This window comes from Schistocerca piceifrons, chromosome 1, assembly GCF_021461385.2.
Source record: "Schistocerca piceifrons isolate TAMUIC-IGC-003096 chromosome 1, iqSchPice1.1, whole genome shotgun sequence".
Classification (NCBI taxonomy): domain Eukaryota; kingdom Metazoa; phylum Arthropoda; class Insecta; order Orthoptera; family Acrididae; genus Schistocerca; species Schistocerca piceifrons.
The window spans coordinates 1,091,237,190-1,091,258,689 of record NC_060138.1 but is presented as its reverse complement, the minus strand read 5'-3'; the positions used below and the strand labels follow the sequence as shown (position 1 = coordinate 1,091,258,689).

General features: G+C 42.5%; 1 protein-coding gene across 1 annotated transcript in view; it reads right to left on the bottom strand.

Moving 5' to 3' along the window:
* The window catches only part of LOC124775112 (la-related protein 7), a 93,927-nt gene that overhangs the window by 43,557 nt on the left and 28,870 nt on the right, over positions 1 to 21,500 (bottom strand). The window lies entirely within an intron of this gene.

Below are 21,500 nucleotides of genomic sequence, written 5' to 3'. Positions count from 1 at the left end.
TCAATGCTAACAGACAAGCAACAATGTGTGAAATAATCACAGAAATCAATGTGGAACATACAGTGAATGTATCTCTTAGCAAAATGTGGGAAAATCTGGCATTAATGGCTGTGGCAGCAGATGACTGATGCGAGTGCCTTTGCTAACAGAGCAACATTGCTTGTGGCACCTCTCCTGAGCTTGGGACAACATTAATTGGACCCTAGATGACTGTAAAACTGTGACCTGGTCAGATGAGCCCTGATTTCATTTGGAAAGAGCTGATGGGAGAGTTCAAGTGTGGCACAGGCCCCACAAAGTCCTGGATCTAGGTTGCCAACAAGCTATTGTGTGTTGTGGGCTGTGTTTACAAAGAATGGACTGGGATCTTTGGTCCAACTGAACCAATCATTGACTGGATATGGTTATGTTCAACTACTTGGAAACCAAACAATGATGGAATTTTTATAGATGTACAATGTGCCATGTTACCAGCCACAGTTGTTCACGATTGGTTTGAACATTCTGGACAATTTGAGCAAATGGTTTGGTCATCGAGATCTTCTGCTGTGAATCCCATTGAACATTTATGGGATGTAAGTCAGACATCAGTTTGTGCACAAACCCTTCACTGACACGACTTTTGCAATTATGGATGGCTACAGAGGCAGCGTGGCTCAGTATTTCCGCAGGGGCTTCCAACGACTTCTTGAATCCACAACACGTTGAGTTGCTGCACTACAATGGGCAAAAGGAGGCGTGACATGATATCAGGAACTATCCCATGACTTCTGTCACATCAGTGTAAATAGGACTGAAAACACTGATGAGCTGTCCAGCAACATCCTTCTTCAGAGTTATTAAACAACCCCCATTCACATGTATGCCTACATTGTCCCGGCACTACAGTCTGACTAGGGTCACTGGTTGTGTCAGACAGAATGGTTGAGAGAAGTACGGAGGGCAGGCCCAGTGGTACCACATCCCCATCCAACTCCCATGCTGCTTCTACACCTAGCTGTCAGCCTCCCTTTCATTCCACACCACCTCACTCCAAGAATCGCAGTGGCTACAGAAGTGTGTGTTTGGTTGTCTCTGTGGCTATGTGAGCAAATATGTATACTTTTACTGGAAAAATAGCCAGAGCTTGAAAGCTAGAGTGAATAGTATTGCCTGTTATGTGTGTCTATGGCTCAAATACCAAACTGCTATAGGTGAGTGGTTGCCTTTACCTTATTTCACATATCCGAAAAAGGCATGTGCATTTCTCGGGCTAAAATAGAGTGTAAACAGTCAATGCCACTATTAGTTCAATTCTGAAAATCTGTATGAACCAGTAAAGTAAGTACTGATATGTCTAAAAACTATGTTCTAACAGAAGCAGCACAAAGACCAGGAATAAGTAGTGCATAAAACTAAAACAGTCAATTCATTGCCAAGTCTCTCTTAGTCTAGTTGGTAGGACTGCAGTCAGTGTTGCAAGTGTGGCTAGGATGTACTTAGGCAAGTTTAAGTCCTAAGCCCATGCCCCAGTGTAATATTTTTTTTACAATGGAAAAATTAAGCATGACCAATCAAAATGAAACCAACACCTCATTACAGGTACATTTGTATCTCTGTGAATTTGTAACACTAAATCTATAAATATTGGTATTATTTTATGTCTTGCAAACTATGTTTGCTGCATTGCACAAATGCCACTTGACAGACTTACGGTGCCATCTATTGGCTGTTTATTTAACTTGTTTATGTTATAAGTTTACATTTTTGTAAGTCGTCACATTCAAATTTGCTTAATGTGTATACACATGGAATCATGTGTCATCTTATAATTGAAAGCTGTTACACTGCAAAATTTCTGTAAACAACACATATTTTGTGAGTGGTCAACAGGGCACTGTTGTTGTGTTGTTGTGGTCTTCAGTCCTGAGACCGGTTTGATGCAGCTCTCCATGCTACTCTATCCTGTGCAAGCTTCTTCATCTCCCAGTACCTACTGCAACCTACATCCTTCTGAATCTGCTTAGTGTATTCATCTCTTGGTCTCCCCCTATGATTTTTACCCTCCACGCTGCCCTCCAATACTAAATTGGTGATCCCTTGATGCCTCAGAACATGTCCTACCAACCGATCCCTTCTTCTGGTCAAGTTGTGCCACAAACTTCTCTTCTCCCCAATCCTATTCAATACTTCCTCATTAGTTACGTGATCTACCCATCTAATCTTCAGCACTCTTCTGTAGCACCACATTTCAAAAGCTTCTATTCTCTTCTTGTCCAAACTATTTACCGTCCGTGTTTCACTTCCATACATGGCTACACTCCATACAAATACTTTCAGAAATAACTTCCTGACACTTAAATCTATACTCGATGTTAACAAATTTCTCTTCTTCAGAAACGCTTTCCTTTCCATTGCCAGTCTACATTTTATATCCTCTCTACTTCGTCCATCATCAGTTATTTTGCTCCCCAAATAGCAAAACTCCTTTACTACTTTAAGTGTCTCATTTCCTAATCTAATACCCTCAGCATCACCCGACTTAACTCGACTACATTCCATTATCCTCGTTTTGCTTTTGTTGATGTTCATCTTATATCCTCCCTTCAAGACACCATCCATTCCGTTCAACTGCTCTTCCAAGTCCTTTGCTGTCTCTGCCAGAATTACAATGTCATCGGCGAACCTCAAAGTTTTTATTTCTTCTCCATGGATTTTAATACCTACTCCAAATTTTTCTTTTGTTTCCTTTACTGCTTGCTCAATATAGAGATTGAATAACATCGGGGAGAGGCTACAACCCTGTCTTACTCCCTTCCCAACCACTGTTTCCCTTTCATGTCCCTCAACTCTTATAACTGCCATCTGGTTTCTGTACAAGTTGTAAATAGCCTTTCGCTCCCTGTATTTTACCCCTGCCACCTTTAGGGCACTGTAACAGATATGAAATAACTGTTCACTGTGTGATGCACACATGGCAAGTAGAAATCTGCCTAGTGAGGAATGTGAGCTTATAAGTGACAAGAGTGCTGAGCACTTGGAAATGGACAATATCAAGAGGATGATTTATATTTGTGGAAAATATGGCCATAGTATTACTTGAGGAGATGCAATGCTGTTAAGCATGTGTGGATTTGCTCACTGACAAAGCTGAAAGAAGCCTCTTCTTATGTCAGCAGCTATGGTAACATACTAAAAAACTTGCTGTACTTCAGTAAGGCCCCAATCAGTTTTGTAAATTGACAAGTAATTCCAAACGCAATGTAATTGAGAATATAGTATTCCAAACAAAACTCTGTCACATTTTTGTCCATGTGAAATATTTTATCCCAAACTAAAATCTGTTCCTCTGTCATGGAGTACAGGCATGAGCCATACAGCACGATTGTTTCAGTAATCAAGCATCTGAATAATTAATCAAAAATACATTTACATAACTATGTGCTTAAATCTGCATTCCATATGGCAACTTGTAGAGTAGAATCAAATTTCTTGGCATTACAATGCACCTATGTAGATGGCACTGTTCCAATTATTTATGATTAGTGTAGTACAATTGCAAGTATTTGAATACACTGTGATTATTCTGAGACATGTGTGGATCAGCACTGCAAAGACTTCTGTTCATTTAAATTATATTTTTGGGAAAACACACACACATTCATACAAGCGCAAAACACCCACCCACCCACGCACCCACCCACCTACACACACACACACACACACACACACACACACACACACAGGAACATAATAGGCACAGAACAGGGGTGCTTGTTGCAGCATTAGGAGGTTGATCTTCAGGAGAGGGAGGGGATATAGATGGGAAAAGGACTATGGAGGTACACTGGCAAGACAGGTGTGTAGTACTGGAGTAGAAACAAGAGTCTGACATCTATATTCTTGCCATCAAAACCAACTTTTCTGAATTATGCACGTCAGAACTCTCCTTGTAAAATATCCTTCAATCCCGTAACACCCCCTGGCCTCATTCTTCACTAGTCCCTACCCTCCGGTGCCTACCTCATTTCCTGCTCCCACTACGTGCCTTTGATCCTGCCAAACCACCTCCATTGTCCTTCTTCCTTATCTACTGCCCCCCTTCCATCTCCATGCACAGCCTCACAACTCTGCACCTAGCAGCCCTATCCTGTCCTCACCACGTCCCAGAGGCATCAATAGTATCTTCCCTCATTCCTAACCTGCTATACCTCCTGCCCCCAAACACATGCCTCTTCTGTACCCCTATTACCTACTCCAACAAAGATGGCTGCTCACTTCAGATAAGTCATTGACAGGCCTCAGAATGGTGCGAACAGAAGAAGTGTGAGTGTGCATGATTCGCAGTGGCAAGGACCAGTGTACCATGTTGCACTCCAGCCAAATAGCGTTACTCTGTCATGTCTGTCTGCAGCAAGCGCATCAGGGTCCATTTAGCATTAATTTTCATGTTATTCTGGATATAGTGAGGTTACTTAGCTACTATAGTGCTCATTATGGGTGAAATAAAGCACACAAAACAAGTATTATGTTAAGAAGTGACAATGATAGCTTTCCAAGCACATAAGTTCTGCTAAGTGGAGTCACGAGCAGAAGCAGAGGCTGTGGCCAGGTGTAGTGCTCACCCCTGCATTGCCAGTAACCAGGGTAGGTAACGTGTGAGGTGAGGTGTATACAGAGAGAGATCACACTGGCACCGCCACAAAATATTCTCTGGCTCTCTCTGCGTAGAACACACTGTGCTGCTGCCATCTTAGGTCCACACAACTACAGGGCCTGGAGGCGACAGCAGCCATGCGTGTGGGAGATGCACTTGTGTGGATTTCCTACATCTAATGAACGACTTCAGCTACAGCCCTATACATATTTTTTCCTGTGGAATTTGGGCTGGAAAAAAACATGTCAGGAATTCCAGCAAGTGTAATGGCTGCACAGAGCAGGAAAAATTGCTGAGCAGTGTCCATCAGACAAGCAAGTACATATGCCAGAGAAGCAATGTCACGAGAATAATAATGGATAGTGCTTCCTTAGATAACAATTCAATTTTCACAATGTGTATGTTAGTCATACATGGTCGTTGCCATTGTGGAAGAAAGTAGATGAAATGGCAGATCCACTCTGTACTAAGTGACAGGTCAACGATGGAAAAGTTTGTTCTCCTGCACAAGGAACTACAGGAATATTCATACAAATTTTTTTGAGTATCGTCAATTGTCAGGTAATTCATTTGAAAAACTCTTATCTCAGATGGAAAGCAACATTTCCATAGTGCAGAATAAGACTAAGGTAACTTTTATTAACAAACAGAATTAAATGAATACAATCCCAATCTTTATCACAATGACATGTATCATACTATGGTTATAAATTGACAAATTATATGAAAGAATCTACAGCATCCCACACTGCTTTCAGCTAGGGATTGTTCTGTTACTGCAGTTTGGTTGGAGCATGAATGAAAGTTTAATAAGGGTGGCATCAAATGAAACTGTATTAGATTGTGCTGGTGGACGTATCACTCTTTCTGAATAAGAGTGCACTAACTGTAAAAAATTCAATTGAAAATAAAATTTATCTGTTTGGCTGAATTTCTTGATCACTGGAATCTGAGTAAAAATATTTCATCAGGACCTGGATTCTGGGGAGGTCACCCTACATTATTTTTAATTACACTGAAATGTCCTATTCTAATGGTCTGTAGTAAATTTCCTTTTTCTCAGCAGCCTCAGAGCCACTGAAACAGGTGCAGCTGATGAATCATCTGGTGATGATGCAACTGCATCACCTATTGGAACTGAGTCCTCACTGCTTCCTGTTGCCCTGCAAACACTTTTTTCTTATTGCATTGATTAGAAGTGATGAAATATTCAATATAAATTTTTAATATGTCTCGATAACTTGCTCTCTTAACTGAAAACATGACTGGAGAAAGGACATTTGCCTGCTACACAGATAAAGCTTCCTATTCTTTGCTGCATCTCCACTTCTGCCTTCCAGAAACTTTAAGGTTCTCAGATAGATATCCTTTAAGTTTTTTAAATGTTTCTACATCTCACTACCTAAGAGAAAATTTACAGGGTGTTACAAAAAGGTATGGCCAAGCTTTCAGGAAACATTCCTCACACACAAATAAAGAAAAGATGTTATGTGGACATGTGTCCGGAAACGCTTAATTTCCATGTTAGAGCTCATTTTAGTTTCGTCAGTATTGGCCCAATTGAAGGAAGGTAATGTTGACTTCGGTGCTTGTGTTGACATGCGACTCATTGCTCTACAGTACTAGCATCAAGCACATCAGTACGTAGCATCAACAGGTTAGTGTTCATCACGAACGAGGTTTTGCAGTCAGTGCGATGTTTACAAATGCGGAGTTGGCAGACGCCCATTTGATGCACGGATTAGCACGGGGCAGTAGCCGTGGTGCGGTACGTTTGTATCGAGACAGATTTCCAGAACTAAGGTGTCCCGACAGGAAGACGTTCGAAGCAATTGATCGGCGTCTTAGGGAGCACGGAACATTCCAGCCTATGACTCGCGACTGGGGAAGACCTAGAACGACGAGGACACCTGCAATGGACGAGGCAATTCTTCGTGCAGTTGACGATAACCCTAATGTCAGCGTCAGAGAAGTTGCTGCTGTACAAGGTAACGTTGACCAAGTCACTGTATGGAGAGTGCTACGGGAGAACCAGTTGTTTCCGTACCATGTACAGCGTGTGCAAGCACTATCAGCAGCTGATTGGCCTCCAAGGGTACACTTCTGCGAATGGTTCACCAACAATGTGTCAATTCTCATTTCAGTGCAAATGTTCTCTTTACGTATGAGGTTTCACAATCAACATGTGTGAGCTTGTAACAACAACAACTGTACATATAATAATTTTTCTTCTGATTTTCGATGAATTAATGTAAGCAATGTTTTGATTTCATTTCTTTTTCTTTTTGTGTCATTATGTTAAAGAAAATGTAAGCAACTTTCGATGTGAATATTAATATTTATGTCAAATTTCAAGAAATGCTATAACAGAATTGAAGTGTAACACATGTTGAATCTATTGTAACATGTTTAAAATTGTAATTGTGCGCCTGGTCCATACATAGGCAATGTATTAGGATATGTGGAATGTAAAACCTTTGGTGAATACCCTATCTGTAGGGGAGCGGTAAAGGGTGGATGGCAGGCGAGCACGGGAAAATGCACACGGGCGCGGCACGGCATAATGGGCTCAGCAAGACAGTCGGAGTTGGACATCGGTCTGAGGAACACGTTCCGGATCGAGGAGGCTATCATGGAAAAAGTGGTTTCATTGAGCCTCGGATGTGCCGTTTCCGATGACTACACAGCATGGCTATCTTCTATAGGCACTGAATTGAAAAGGATTGCGACGCTAAGAAGAAGCAAAGTGCCGATACAGCAAGAGCCATAGCTGTGATTGTATGTGTGCTGTGCGCCTCGCCATCTCGCTGCCTGCCATCCGCCGCATCAACTCAAACAGGTTGAATCTTTAGAATTGTATTCATGTGGACCAGTGTTAATTTTGTTCCTGACTATTCAATAATAACTTAACTTTTACCAGAATTGCCCTATCAATTAATTATCCTCATCACTAACCGAGACAGGGTCCTTTCCACATGTTGTGCAATCCGAGTGTCCCGAAATGAAGATTTAAAGTTTATGTTATTAAGAATTACCTGCAGACCTATCTATGCTAGAAAGATGTTTAAGGAGCTTTATTGTTAATGAAAATATAAGCAAAGAACAAAGGTCTGACAAAGTTGGAAGATAATTTTGGAATTGGTTTGGTAATGAAGCTTAAATAATTTGAGACAAAAATAATGGTAGTTAAATGAGGAAGTAATAAGACTAAAAGAGTAGTAACTCATATTTTGTAAATCTTGAGTGCTTAATGTTTCCAATAGTGTTTCAACACAGTGATCATAACAGTTTCAGGGTCCCCCCCCCCCCCCCTTCCACTCTTTTCTTTTCTATTCATTTAAATTCTGGAGTGTACTGAACTGAGTTGACCTGCAAAGTTAAAGTCAATATAAAACCTAAATTTATCAGTGTTTTACCCTTATTAAAATTGACATTGTTTGTGTGTTTCAAAAGTGCTATTTCTAGGGTAACCTATGCCCGATTTCAGTCAGATCAATAGACAAAACGCAGTTTGTAGTAATCATTATAGTGTAATAATGTGTATTTATAGCTTGTCCAAATTAGTACAGAAAGGGAAAATATTAGTTCAGTAGATTTTTCTGGTTCTAAAATTTACCATATAATGCAGTATTACTACGTGTTGTTATGCTTGTACGACATCCACTTGTACAAGGAAAAAACTCACTTAATGCCTAATTAGGCTGGTGACCGTATTATTAACAATTGGTAGCATCTGCTGTGTATGTTTCTTGCCCGTCCTAATGTGTAGTTGCACTTTAGACTTGCTTGACGTATCATTGTTGTTACTGAGTGGGCGTAAGTCTGATTTTGCCTCCATTCAGGTACACGCGGTCAACATATTTACTAAAATCATTTCTTATAAGGTGAAGCCCGTCAACTTATTATAGTACAGGCTTTAAAGAGTTAACGTATGCCCGAGTGTAGACGTTACAAGCTGACGAGAATCCGGACGCAATTGTGCAATCACGTCATCAACACAGATTTTCTGTGAACGTTTCGGCAGGCATTGTTGGTGATGTCTTGATTGGGCCCCATGTTCTTCCACCTACGCTCAATGGAGCACGTTATCATGATTTCATACGGGATACTCTACCTGTGCTGCTAGAACATGTGCCTTTACAAGTACGACACAACATGTGGTTCATGCGCGATGGAGCTCCTGCACTTTTCAGTTGAAGTGTTCATACGCTTCTCAACAACAGATTCGGTGACCGATGGATTGGCAGAGGCGGACCAATTCCATGGCCTCCACGCTCTCCTCACCTCAACCCTCTTGACTTTCATTTATGGGGGCATTTGAAAGCTCTTGTCTACGCAACCCCGGTACCAAATGTAGAGCCTCTTCGTGCTCGTATTGTGGATGGCTGTGATACAATACATCATTCTCCAGGACTGCATCAGCGCATCAGGGATTCCATGCGACGGAGGGTGGATGCGTGTATCCTCGCAAACGGAGGACATTTTGAACATTTCCTGTAACAAAGTGTTTGAAGTCACGCTGGTACATTCTGTTGCTGTGTGTTTCCATTCCATGATTAATGTGATTTGAAGAGAAGTAATAAAATGAACTCTAACATGGAAAGTAAGCGTTTCCGGACACATGTCCACATAACATATTTTCTTTCTTTGTGTGTGAGGAATGTTTCCTGAAAGTTTGGCCATACCTTTTTGTAACACCCTGTATATACATTATAATATGCTGATTATAATTTTCAGTTATCTGGGACCAAGATGGCAAACATCAATTGACCACAAAAAGTGTGAACGCTGATGGGGTTGTGTCAGAAGTTCATTGCACTTTGTTGTTGTGTAGGTTGCTATTGACTTGCTCTTGCTGTGTCAGGTCCGCCGTTCTGTGAAACCTGTTGCTCGGCTCTAGCGTGAGTTTGAGTCACATCTGCAGGCGGTCTTCCCACATTCCATCATCATTGGTTCTCCACTGCCTTTTCTTTTTCTGAGGTGTGCACCAGTACCCAGCTACTAGTGGATATAGCAACTGGCAACGAGGAAAAAGAAAGTTGTTTCACAGCATGGAAGCTAAAATTAGTTAGCCTGCTCGAGCAACAGCAGCAGCTGATGTACCAGACTTGTAAAAAAGTTGCTTCAGCTCTTGGTGGACCAACTTTGTGTAAAGGAGGCTGCTGTGCCCCAGGGACCAGCGACCCCCCGCACTCGACACCACATTCTGCCCTCCGTTGTTTCTTCCTTTCGTTCATGCTACGGAGGACTGAGTCACATATTTACATTGACTGAAGCAAGATTTCACAGCATTTCAAGTCATGTACATTTCACTGCAGAAATTGCTCTTTCTGTCTTGGGCATCGTCGGACACGTTTTTTCTCCTCCAAAAATTGGCACCTCCGTCTAAACCTGTCATCCTCTCCTTTCAGGAGCTATGTGTTCTGCTAACTGATAATTATTCTCAGCGGTACCATTTGGTGGCTACAGGCTAGAATTACATCAATATTATAAATATCTGGGAAATAATACCAATTGTGGGTAAATGACTTTCAAGGACTCAGCCAAAAATCTGTTTTTAATGCACCAATCAAGGCTGTAAGGCTTCCTGCACCAATTCCTTGATTCGCGATGTAGTGGTTTGAGTTGGGCCTGACCTGGAGTTTTGTACAGCAGTGTTGAAAGGGGATAACTGGTCATTAGAGACATCTTGCGCATCGCTCATTCATTTGAAATTGCACAGGTGGCTAACACATGACTCATAGCAAGGCCGCAAGTGGCAGCACTTCACACATGCATCCAACATTGTAAACATAGGATGACCGCCAGGTTGCAGCAACATCATGATTTGTCTTTGTCCAATATCTCTATGAACTCTTAGCCTCCAGTCACCTGTTGACAAAGGCTACAATGGCTGCTACCTTTATGCCAAAATGTTTTTCCTCTCACTCCCAAGCAGACTGTCCAGATCGCTGGGGTCCTGTACATGCTGTGGCAAGGAGGGGCACCTCTGCTCATGATGTCTGGATTTTCTACCTCAGATGAAGTCAAGGTGGTTTCCACTGTGGTCCCTTTCCAGGAACTGGATTACCTCTGCATGACATTTTTCCCTCTCTTTCAATCAGATTTGGGACATGCTTCAGACTTTCAGGCGCACATCACCCTCTGGCCAGACGTTACTCCTCATTTTTACCATGCCAGACGGATTCCAGTGGCCTTACAGGCTGCCATGAAGCAGGACTTCTATTGTACGCAGATGCCTGGCATTGTCGAACCTGTAAAATCTAGTGCATGGGCTATGCCTCTAGTCATCATCCAAAAGCTGAATGGGTCTCCTCGCTTGTGTGGGGATTTAGAGGGAACCATCAATAACCAATTGCTGGTAGAAACCTATTCTATTCCCTGGCACGATGATCTCCTAATCAAACTGGCTGGTAGGGGAGGGGGAATATTTTTCCAAGCTCAACCTCATTGCTGCTTACCTCCAGCTACCCTCCGTTGAGGTATCTTAGAACACTGTTAACCTTAACATGCCGTTTGGGTTGTACAGGGTGTTACAAAAAGGTATGACCAAAATTTCAGGAAACATTCCTCACACACAAATAAAGAAAAGATGTTATGTGGACATGTGTCCGGAAACGCTTAATTTACATGTTAGAGCTCATTTTAGTTTCGTCCACCTACGTTTAATGGAGCACGTTATCACGATTTCATACACTTGAACATGTGCCTTTACAAGTACGACACAACATGTGGTTCATGTGTGACGGAGCTCCTGCACATTTCAGTCGAAGTGTTCATACGCTTCTCAACAACAGATTCGGTAACCGATGGATTGGCAGAGGCGGACCAATTCCATTGCCTCCACGCTCTCCTGACGTCAACCCTCTTGACTTTCATTGATGGGGGCATTTGAAAGCTCTTGTCTATGCAACCCCGGTACCAAATGTAGAGACTCTTCGTGCTCGTATTGTGGACGGCTGTGATACAATATGTCATTCTCCAGGACTGCATCAGCGTATCAGGGATTCCATACAACGGAGGGTGGATGCATGTATCCTCACTAACGGAGGACATTTTGAACATTTACTGTAACAAAGTGTTTGAAGACCCACTGGTACGTTCTGTTGCTGTGTGTTTCCATTGCATGATTAATATGATTTGAAGATAAGTAATAAAATGAGCTCTAACATGGAAAGTAAGTGTTTCCGGACACATGTCCACATAACATATTTTCTTTCTTTGTGTGTGAGGAATGTTTCCTGAAAGTTTGGCCGTACCTTTTTGTAACACACTGTATAAGTACAACTGCATGACCCTGCAGGACTCAGGCCTGCATCGTCACTTGAAGAAGTACAGATTTTTTGCCAGGAGTGGAGTACTTGTGGGGCACTGGCTCTCTAAAGAGGGAATCCAGCCTAATAATCAGAACATTGCCACTATCACTTCTTTACCTCGCCTGACAAACTTGCCTGAATTACAAATGTTTTTTGTCACGCTCTACTATTATGCTAAGTTCTTACCCCATGCAGCCACATTGCACCACCTCTCAATCAGTTGTATAAAAAGGGGGGTCCCTTATAAGTGCGCCCCTCCCTGCAACCAGGCCGTTGTCAAAATGACAACCATGCCAACATCTGCACCCTGAGTCATGCCCTTGTCTCCCTGTTGCCCATTGGTTGCGGCAGCCAATGCGTCCGCCTATGGCATTTGAACTTCCTTGGCACCTGAACAGCCTACAGCACACGCATCAAAGACCCTGACCCTGGCACAGCGCAACTATTCCCAGATCAGAAAGGAGACCTTGCCAATGTATTCACAGTCAAAAAATTTCTTGTCTACCTGTTTGGGACGCAGTTCTCATTAATAACGGATCACAATCCATTGGTGACGTTATTTAGGACACATTCCAACTCCCTGAATGAACAGCCCAATGCCTCCAGTGCTGGGCATTGCTCCTCAGTGCCCACAATTATACTATCCAGTACAAGGAGACAGTCCAGCATTCTAATTCTGATGTGTTGTCCCATCTGCCAGCTGGCCCAGACCCCAATCTCGACCAACAGAAGGTCTTCTGCTTCCTTATTGATGCCCAATGACAACACACACTCGACAGTTTTCCCCTTATGGCCACATGTGTTGCTGCTGCAACATGCTGGGACCCCAGCCTGCAACAGGTCCTTTGCTATGAAATCCATGGCTGGCCGCATTATCTGACTTGTCAGCTGTCGACAGAGCTCCGTGCTTGGAAACAGCTTTCTCAATGACTCTCGATTGTGAATTATGTCATCCTTTTGCATACTGATACAGATGCATATCTACTGATTATTCCAGCGCAATTGCATCATCAGGTATTGAGTTTGCTCCACAGGAATCATTACGGCATGTCTCACTTTAAGACATTGGCATGCTGCTATATGTATTGGCCCAGGATCAACAGCGACACCGAAAAGACAGTCCGTAGTCGCGCAGAATGCACTTGGCACCTCCCTTGGGACCACATCCACCTTGATTTTGCGGGCCCTTTCTTGGGTTCTATGTGGTTGATCATTGTGGATGCTTATTCAAAATACCCCTATGCCCATATGCAGGTCATCCATCATGGCCGAGGACACCCTTACTGCCTTAGCCTAAGTCTTGGTCATCAAAGGGTTGCCTCACACATAGGTCTCTGACAATGGCCAGTAACTCGCAACTGCTACCTTCAAGGATTTCTATGCCACCAATGGCACCAAACACATCTACAGCCCTTCATTCCATCCTTCCTCCAATGATGAAGCTGAACGTCTAGTCAAGAGTTTTAAGCAGCAGATGGGGAAAGCTATCGAACCCACCACCACTGTGGTGGACCTTATGTTGTTTCTGAGCACTTACTGCATGACAATGATTAACAATCATAGCCTCACGCAGCTCCTCCATGGTGACCAGGCTCGGACCTAGCTTCATTTGCTGACACTGTCACCACAGGAACCTCGCTCACATCCTTCCTGGCATTACACCCCTGGAATAGTGGTGTGGGCACGCTCCCACGCAAGTCTGAGGCTTGGATGCCAGTACCAGTAGTGTCAACCCTTGGGCAGTGAGTTACGTCAGTCCAAATACTGAAGGAGCTCGAGTGTTGTCAATAAAACCAGCTTCAGGTGTAGACACAAGCATTCCCTCCGCAGTCCCCTCTTCCACTGCTTTCTGGTGACAGTGTAACACAACGGCCAGAATCCCTGGCAGCTACCATGGATGTCCCATTGTTGCGCTGGTCCTCTCCGCTGGCTCCCTGTGGATCAGTGGTTCCCTTGGCACGCCCATCTCCAGTGCCGTTGTGATGGAGACTGGGAGTGTAATTCCTCTCCACAGACTACAGTTGGCAAGACTGCACCTTTGCCTGTAGCTTCATTCCCCCTATCACAGAACAGTACAAAGCATTTTCACCCGCCCGTATGCTCTGGTTTCAGGTGGAAGATCTGGTATCAGGCTATGTGGAAGCTGAATGCCTGCCAGAGCAAATGGACCTCGATGGGCAATGGGAAGCAGTGTCGCTGCAGCACTGCACTCGCCTAATGACTGCACAACCGTCTCACCATGGGAATACTCTGGCCAATAACGTCCCATGGAAGCCAGCAAAAATACTGTCACTCCTCAACTGCACAGTCAGTCATGTACTTTGTCTGAAAGTGTTCATTACTATCTCCACCATACTACTGACCACCCATCAAAAACTTCACTTTCATATTAGTTTTCCTCTTTTGTCTCAATTTGGATTGTGGCTCATACTTGACATGTTGACAGTGTTGTGTCAACAGTTTGTTGCACTTCATTGCTGCATGGGTTGCTACTGACTTGCTCTTGTTGTGTCGAGTCCAAAGTTCTGTCAGCCCTGTTGCTCGACTCTGGCGTGGGTTCAAGTACCGTCCACAGGCAGTCTTCCCGCTGAGATCATCGGTCCCTAAAAAAACCAGTGGAGATAAACGTTGATTGCATTGTATAATTAACTTTTTGAGTGGAAACAGAATCAAGTCTGCGTTGTTGCATTGCAATAATTGGTGTTTTCAACAACATTCAAGCCTATAGGCTGGTGCAGAATCTACCATTTAGGTATTTGCTAAAATGCCAAATGCACGTTCAACAAAATGTCTGGCTCTTGATAATTTGTAATTGAAAATTTGCTTTTGAGGTGTCTAGCTTTTTTGCTGGATAAGGTCTTAACCTTTCACACAGGGCAGATGCCTCATCAGCCACGAATACAAATGGAAGAGGTGCGCCAGTCGTGCTACATCCTTGAGTAGCTGGATACTGGTGCAAATGACGGGAAACAGGACAGAAACCATGATATTATTGCAGTTGGCCATTATCAGAAACACGTGGTGATGTTACAGTAAACAAGTACAGTGATGACCAAGGAAAATATGTAGCACTGTCAATGTTTTCAGGTCAGAAGTGCATCTTGGCACAGTGTTACACCATCTGGGTTATCTGGATACTTCGCACTGACACCAACCTATCAGAACTCCGGAGATGGGAACTTGCCCTTCAATATATCCTCTCTTCCCGTTACCCACCAGGCCTCAACCTACGCTAATTTCAAGTTGCCGCCGCTCATACCTTACCTGTCATTCAACAACATCTTTGCCTCTGTACTTCCGCCTCGACTGGCATCTCTGCCCAAACTCTTTGCCTTTACATATGTCTGCTTGTGTCTGTATGTGTGCAGATGGATGTGTGTGTGTGTGTGCGCGCGCGCGAGTGTATACCCGTCCTTTTTTCCCCCTAAGGTAAGTCTTTCCACTCCCAGGATTGGAATGACTCCTTACCCTCTCCCTTAAAACCCACATTCTTTCGTCTTTCCCCCTCCTTCCCTCTTTCCTGATGAAGCAACCTTGGGTTGCGAAAGCTTGAATATTTGTGTGTGTGTGTTTTTTTTTTGTGTCTATCAACATACCAGCATTTTCTCGTTTGGTATGTTACAGCATCTTTGTTTTTTATATATATTTTTCCCACGTGGAATGTTTCCCTCTATTATATAGATAATGAATAGCATACAAAAAATGGTTCAAATGCCTCTGAGCACTATGGGACTTAACTTCTGAGGTCATCAGTCCCCTAAAACTTAGAACTACTTAAACCTAACTAACCTAAGGACATCACACACATCCATGCCCGAGGCAGGATTCGAACCTGTGACCGTAGTGGTCGCGCGGTTCCAGACTGTAGATCCTACAACCGCTCGGCCACCCCGGCCGGCGAATAGCGTACACAACAACATATTAGTCACACCTCTACCCCTTACAAAGGCAGGGGAGGGGAGGGGAGGGGAGCAACAAGATACAGTTTCTGCCTGCCCTTACCCCTCAAAAAAATTTACTCAAAGATACAGACGACCTACAGCAGGTTCAGTGATAAAAGTTATGAAGTTACGTTACATCTCAGAACATATGACCTTGGTGTTTGTGTTGACAGTAAATTTTGGTTATGACTTAACAAAACTGTGCATCCTTGAAGCTATTGCCAGTCAGGCAACTCCAAACATCTGACAGCTCAAGGTACATTGTGTCTTCCCCCCCCCCCCCCCCCACTGTGTGTGTGTGTGTGTGTGTGTGTGTGTGTGTGTGCGTGCATCTTGACTAGCACAAGGAAAAGTGTTCAGTATGTACCACAACATCATGGAGACTTTCTTATCAAAAGATCATACTGAGATTTCCATGTCGAATTTCAAGTTTCCCTGAACCAATTTTCGTTATTTGTGAGAGGTCACAAATGAATTTTGAGTTGTCACATACTGATTAGTAATTATTCCAAGTTTGGTTAGAAACTGATGACAAGATATACAAGAAAACAGTGATACTGTTGTTCAATTGCAATATTTTCTGAAACAGTTACTTGGATAAATTTAAAATGAAAATTACATCATTACCATTGCTGTGACCTCGAGTCACAATCCTATCAAATAGACTATCCTTCAGTCACAACAGATGAAAGGGACTGCACATAAGCCAAGCGAAACTCGTATATCAGTATTCCAGTGGCCCTGTGCAGAGGTCATCTACAGTGAAGGCTACATTGCATGTCACTCATCACATGCAGGCAACAGTAGAGAACAGTAGTATCCCTCCAGATTATTACTTAAGTCGTGTCCAGTGGCTCGGCTGGCAATGAGTTTCATCCAGCAGAGAGATATCCAGCAGTGGGAATCTTCAAGTATGTCCACAGTGACAACCACTGCAGCTATAGCCACATCAGGCATCAGACCAAAAAGGAACTTACACTCAACAAAAGTGTTTGTAACAGTATAGACATAGCATTGTGTTGGACATGCACCGTATACTAATCTGAAAGTTGAATATTTGTGTTCATTAACAAAATTATGTTTTTGGAACTGTGTACCGTAACTATTTCAATGTTTTCATAATGTGTTCATGATGTGAATTTGAGTGTTGTACCCAACTTAGACTGGCATCAGCAGCGCCTCAGTCTGTTGTCAATATTCTACCAGACAGCAGATACACTTCATAAGCTGACAACAAAGATAATTGAACCATAAGTTTCATCCCAGCAGAAACGGATGACATGAACAAACAGAACTGTACTTCTACATCTGGCAATGACAATACATGGGCAACTCCAGTTCTATGGTTTGGTGCAGTTATAACAGTCTATGTACAGTGGTGTGGATTTGAAGGTTTCGGGCGGCACAATATCAGGAACTATGGAACATGTTTATGAGTTGTCTCTCCTTTTTGAGTTTTCACTCTACCCTGTTGCCAACTGTGCTGTCTTTATTTATTTATTTATCTACTCTATCCTGTGCAAGCTTCTTCATCTCCCAGTACCAACTGCAACCTACATCCTTCTGAATCTGTTTAATGTATACATCTCTTGGTCTCCCTCTACAATTTTTACCCTCCACACTGCCCTCCAATACTAAACTGGTGATCCCTCGATGCCTCAGAACATGTCCTACCAACCGATCCCTTCTTCTAGTCATGTTGTGCCACAAATTCCTCTTCTCCCCAATTCTATTCAATACCTCCTTATTAGTTACGTGATCTACCCATCTAATCTTCAGCATTCTTCTGGAGCACCACATTTCGAAAGCTTCTATTCTCTTTTTGTCTAAACTATTTATCGTCCAAGTTTCACTTCCGTACATGGCTACACTCCATTGAAATACTTTCAGAAACGACTTCCGGACACTTAAATCTATGCTCAATGTTAACAAATTTCTGATCTTCAGAAACGCTTTCCTTGCCATTGCCAGTCTACACTTTATATCCTCTCTACTTTGACCATCACCATTTATTTATTTATTTATTTTTTTTGTTCAGGAATCTTAGTTAAGAACAACAATTTGTGTTGAGTTAAATTTCAGATGACACAACAAATGTAACTTACAGCACAAATACTACACCTCAAGCAGTCCATAAGCAACATACAGAAAAATGTGCAACAAGAACTGGATGAAAGGGACCACTGACAAAAGGAAGCTGGAGGGCATGTCAGCGACCCATCCATTTGACACGATTAAGGAAAACTGAACAAGTTACACAACCCAGATGGAGAAACACTTCATGGTGCACAGAACAACAAGTGATGTCATGTAACAAGCCTTGTTGCTATCCAATAATGGGGCAAACATTTATGGGTTAATGCAACAGTCGATTCCAAGTAAGGATCCAAGTGTATTAGGTTATACAGAGATTAAGGACAAATTGTCTGAAATTTTGAAAGTAAAATTCTCACAGGTTATACAAACTTTACAAGAAACTTGGTCAGACTTTCAAGGAATAGGTTGCTGTGCATCAGGGTCTAACCAGAGACTGTAAATTTAAATATAATCTTTCATGTAGAGATGGCAATAACGGCCATGCTCTTAGACCAGGCTCCTGATGCGAGTTTAAAGAAAGACCTTATTAGATTAAATAATCTCACCCTTGAAGAATGTTTATGTGTTACTGTGACATTTGAGCAGATGAAACAACCAGAACGTGCTCTCAATCATGGATAACCAATGTGTTCCAAACAGATCATCATAGCCTCAGCAAATTTCCAGTAAACTACAGCAGGCAGAATTGAAAAACCTTCCATAAAGAAGGTGGAAAATGTGAATTCATTGGGCATGCAGATCACAATCAGCAAAATAGTGTTGAAGTCTTATGTTAACTTCTTCATTACCTACAATAGAGAATCTTGTTATTACAAAGCCACAAAGTGTTTACATGTTGGAAAAAGGGGCACAAAGCAGAAGTATGCCTGCAAAAACAATGTAGGAATATTCAGGACACAATATTCAAGGGAAGACACTGAAAATACTGAGGATGACTTCAAAAATAGACTTTACAAAGTAATGTCATGTGGTACTAAAGCAGTTCTGGTGGACATCAGACTTAATGGCAAGAACATGCGGTTCCCAGTTGATACAGGTTCTTTTAACACTGTTATCAACAGTGCTACTCATCACTTTATTGGCTCCACATGGTCAAACAAATTTCAGGTTACACTGACAAACTACAGCAATCAACCAGCAGATGGCAATAGCTGTAAACTAACTACTCAGTAGAAAAATAAGACAGTGTAAGCAGCAGTACTGGTGACACAGTCTCCATCAGCTACCAAATTATGGGACTAGACTTTATGAGCAACTGGGGTTCAGGGTCCAGGACTCAGCAAATCAAACACACATAACAGACGAGAAAGTGGAATGTGCACAATTCTGTCAAAACTACAGACAAGTTTTTCTGTGTCACTCCAGGAAAGGTCAAAGATTACCAAATACATGTCACTTTCAAGCCCAAAGTTATTTTGCAATTCTACAAGGTTAGACCCACCCCTTGCACATTGCATGACTAGGCCAAGTAGGAGGAATTGGATAGGATAGAAGGTAATGGCATAATTGAACCCATTTTGAGCAGTATCTGGGTCACACCAATGTAGTCATTGAAAAACCAAATGGGAAGCTACTGTTGTGTGGGGACTTTAAATCAATCATAAATGCACAGTTTATTGCCAGTACCCATTAAACCCCACGAGCCAATGAGATAACAGGGAAGTTAGGCCGTGGACAGTATTACTAACACATTGATTGGACTGACACTTAGCTGCAATGGCCTCTCAAAGAGGAAAGTCAAAAAGTTATGGTTGTTAACAAGACTTTTGGTAAAATTTTGACCCCAGCATTGTTCCAACACTATCTTGAGCAGTTAATCAAGAAGGCTTTGGGAACTGTAAATTCCCTTGACAACACAGTAGTATCAGGGAATAACATGCAAGAACTCTTACACAACTTGGTCAAGCTGTTTAAAAAATACTCCAGATGGGACTTTGTGTTAACAAGGACAAATGCTCATTCATTCTAACCAAAATAGAGTATCCGTGACACATTCTATCAGAAGAGGAAATCCTGATGACCATCAAACATTTACAGCCATTTTCCAGGATTTCAGCACTCACTAATGTAAAGCAACGGCAATCAGTCTTGGGTAAACTTCGTTACTATAGGAAATTCATTCTGGCGAGGCCAAATTTGACAAACCATTCCACAAAATGTGGCAGTGGGGTGGGGTGAGAGGAAGGGGGCGGTTGTGGCCTCAAGTCGCAACCCCTGCCACATAAACTACCCTTAGACCAAAGAAGGCAACCAGGAGTGCATATACGCCAGTTGAAACAAGCATGTCAGTATTACAGCAGCCCTCTGTAGAAGTTGCCTACGGTGAGGGACTACACCATACCACTCATCGCGTTGAGCTAATAGTATGGAGTGGTAGTATCACTCTGCACTATGACTTACGTCGCATCCTGTGACATAGCTGGCAATGTGTGCTATGCAGCAGAGAATTATCCAGCTGTGGGAGTCTTCGAGTCTGTACATGGCAGTAGCCACTACAACTCCAGACACATTGTGCATCAGACCATAAAGGAAATTACACTCTTCAAAACTGTTTAAAACAGAATAGAGACAGCATTGTGTAGCTGGACACAAACACAGACAGGATTTTTACAGACTGGAACCTGTGTTCTTCGAGAAAAGTGTGCCTTTGGAACTTTATACTGTAATTATTTCAGGTGTTATATTTTTAAAATGCAAGCCTGATGTCAATTTGGGAGTAGCCTTCAACTTATGACATCAGTGGCACCTCAGAGTCTATAGTCAATATTCTAATTAGCAGTAGATACACTTCAACTATAGTTTGCAATTTTCCAGATTTTCCAGACAAGTCAGTCCTCAATAAATTTTGGAAACCACTTTTACCTAAAGGACTGAGCAGTAGTACCGCCCACAACTAACTGGGTCCACTTGCGGCTGACAAAAACGAATATCAACCTGCTACAATTTGGTAGGAATTGACATCCATCTTCTGGTGTGGCAACTGTTATTTGTTGAGATCGATCCATCAAACATGTGATCTCAGTCACCTCTGCTACTGCTGCCCAAAGGGAGTGCAGAATTTGCAAGTGACCCAGAATCTGTTGATGTGCAAAACTAATGCTGCCCGTCACGTCTAGGCTGGCTTCCTGACACATCACAGCCAACAAAACCTGTAACAACTCTGTCCAACCAATAGCTCTGTCAGATCAAACACCTTTTCTTCTTCCCACAATGAAACTTTCACTCTGCAGCACAGTGTGTATTGTTTTGAAACTTCCTGGCAGATTAAAACTCTTTCAGACCTCGACTTGAACCCAGTATGCGCAACTCTCTTACCGACTGAGCTATCCAGACACGACTCACAACCCACCCACACACTTATATTCCTGCCAGTACCTCTGTTTGGAGGTGAGGTACTATATTCCAGTCCTGGTCCAGCATACTGCTTTACTCTGGCAGGAATGTCTCCTTATATTATTATTATTATTATTATTATTATTATTATTATTATTATTACTACTATTGAAGTTT